Source organism: Macaca nemestrina, chromosome 10, assembly GCF_043159975.1.
Source record: "Macaca nemestrina isolate mMacNem1 chromosome 10, mMacNem.hap1, whole genome shotgun sequence".
Taxonomy (NCBI): Eukaryota; Metazoa; Chordata; class Mammalia; order Primates; family Cercopithecidae; genus Macaca; species Macaca nemestrina.
The window spans coordinates 38588103-38590996 of NC_092134.1; the positions used below are offsets into that span (position 1 = coordinate 38588103).

Below are 2894 nucleotides of genomic sequence, written 5' to 3' on the forward strand. Positions count from 1 at the left end.
AAGCAGTGGATCTAGATTTAAATTTTAAATCTATATTTTAAGCAGTGGATCTATAATATTGGTTCAGGATATCCCTAGAGAACCTCAAACTAAAACACCAAGGTCATTGTTTTTTCCCTTACACCAAGTCTGCTCTTTCTGTACTCTTTATTTCCATTAAAGGCACCACTACCACCCAAGCTAGAAATCTCAGAACCATCTTCCTCATCATCACCACCATCAACCCATGTCAATTCTACTTTCTAAATACATCTCAAAATCAAAATACATCTCAAAATCATCATCTTTCCATCTCAGCCACAGCTGCACTGGTTCTGGTTCAGTTCTTCCCAGGACAGTTCTAAAAGCCTTTTTTTTTTTTTTTTTTCCAGCTTACAAAACATAATTTTATTTAAATTTGTATAGATAAAAATCTACCAAAATTTTAACAAAAACTTTATCCAAATCCTTTCCCACAACAAAATTGAACATTATGGAAAAAAACAAATCAAAACAAAACAAAACAAACATTCAAATAAGGTTCCCATCTTTCTACTATAAACTGGTAGATTCTGGGAGGATGAGGAGTAAGAGATAAATGAGGAGAGAAGATACTGATACCCAACACAATTTGATCTTCAGTGTTGTGTCATCTTTAAATGACTTAATAACAGAGATTTCCATAAGAATCGGGATTCATTTTTGACACAAAAATGGAAGCTTCCACTCCAAAATCACAAATAAGGTTTCTGGTTTTCTTTTTAGCGTAAGGTAAATAGTATATTCAATGTTAAGGCAAATGGTAAAAACACATGAATGGTATATTAATGTAGACCTTCCATTAAATATATTTTGGAACACTCATGGATTTTTCAAACATATGTTGGAATTAGAAACCTGTAAAATCTGCTGCAGTGTGTAATAGCTATTTGCTTGAATGTCTTGGCAGTGCCTTTTTAGTAGCTAATATGTTCAGTGTAATCTTGTGCCTTTTTAGCAATTAATACATTAAATATAATCTTGTCTGAGTTTTTAAATGGTCTGTTTTTCTTTTTCATTATGTAGGATTAGATGCCCACCAAAATACTTGTAAAGGAAGCAGGACCTGATTTCAAATTCTGTCTATACACACAATATTTGGCCACATAGACCACTTCCCAGAGTCTGCAAAACACTGCCTACTGGGCAGGCTTACAATGACAGAAAAGTATGAGAATACAAGATATTATTTTTATAAAGACTAAAATCAGATTTAGGCTGTCTACATATATTATTCCAGAAAACACAGATTTAAGATTTTTCAGTGATTCTTGCCTTCTCCCCCCTTTTCCTCCCCAATGAGATAACCATTTCTTTCACAATGATGAACCGTCCCTTTTTATGGAAAAATGGCTTTCTTTCCCCATCGGATCAGGACAAAGACATCACTTCTTGGCCACAGCCTTCTTGGCTGCATCCTCCAGGTCAATGGCTGAAGTAATGGGGAGTCCGCTGTTGTTGAGTATCTTCTGGGCCTCTTGGATGTTGGTTCCTTCAAGCCGGACCACCAGGGGCACCTTGAGTTCTAGCTCCCAGCAGGCTTTGGTGATCCCATTGGCAATGATGGCACAGTTGACGATACTGCCAAAAATATTGACAAGGATGGCTTCAACCTTAGGATTAGCTGTGAGCAATGTGAATGCTTGATATACTTGAGCTTCCTTTACACCACCTCCAAGATCCAAGAAGTTGGCTGGCTTCCCACCATTAAGGAAAATGATATCACAAGTAGCCATGGCGAGCCCAGCACCCTTCACAAAGCAGGCAATGTTCCCATCTAGTCCTATGTATTTTAGATCATATTTGGCAGCTTCATTTTCAATGGGCTCATTCTCTGATTTGTCATCCATAGCAAATATGTCTTTTTGTCGGAATTCTGCAAATTCATCAAAGTTTATCTTGGCATCAAAACAGACAACTTATCCTTCTGGAGTTTCACCAAAGGGATTCACTTCCACCTGAGTAGCACCAATTTTCAGGAAGAGATTATACAGTTTCGTAAGTTGATCTGCAGCCTGCCTTTTCAAAGGCCCAACGATGCCTAGATTTTCTGCCATCCGCTGAGCTTGGCTGGCCTTTATTCCTTCAAAAATGTCAATTTGCTCCTTAAAAATGAGCTCTGGGTTTGAAGCAGCCACCTCTTCAACGTCGACGCCCCCCTGGGGGCTGCCCACCAGCACGGGGCCATTGCAGGACCTGTCCATCAGAATTGCCAGGTAGGTTTCTCTGGAAATGTCAAAGGCTTCAGCAACCATCACCTTGTTAACTCACACCTTCTTTTGGAGTTTGTTTTGTCGCTAGATTGTACTCAATCATTTGTTTAGCCAGCTATCCCACAACCTTACGGTCTTTTGTTAAATGAACACCTCCTTTCAAACCACTATTAAAGACACGTTTTCCTCTTCCTCCAGCTAAGATCTGGGCTTTTAAAGCAATTTCTTTTGCATTTAGTCTCTTAGCAGCCTCCAGAGCTTCATTCACAGTGTCTGCTACAAAGAATCTTTGAACTCTCACTCCGTTATTAGACATAAGTTTCTTGCTCTGGTATTCCCGCAAGCGCAGCCATCTTCTGGAGGTTAATTGAACTGCCTGGGACCCAGCCACCAGGAAGCCGGACCGCAATGCTAGGGCTCGCAAAAGCTTTCCGGCTTGCGCTGCCACAGGAGACGCCATCTTAAACAGGAAACCCGGCACTTTAACAGCTTTTTAACTACTGCCCCTCTCCCTTTTTTCCTGCCTTGTATGAAGATGTGATGCGTGGAACTGTGGCAGCCATCTTGCAACCATGAAGTGATGAGAGTGAGAACTAAAAGCCAAGGAGTTAAGGATGGCAGAAGAAAACCGGACAGGAGCTGGGTCTCTATGACCCCTTTGAG

General features: G+C 40.3%; 1 pseudogene; it reads right to left on the bottom strand.

Moving 5' to 3' along the window:
• Nucleotides 1-1332: 1332 nt before the first annotated feature.
• On the bottom strand, nt 1333-2691 carry LOC105483693 (succinate--CoA ligase [GDP-forming] subunit beta, mitochondrial pseudogene; annotated as a pseudogene).
• Nucleotides 2692-2894: the final 203 nt, after the last annotated feature.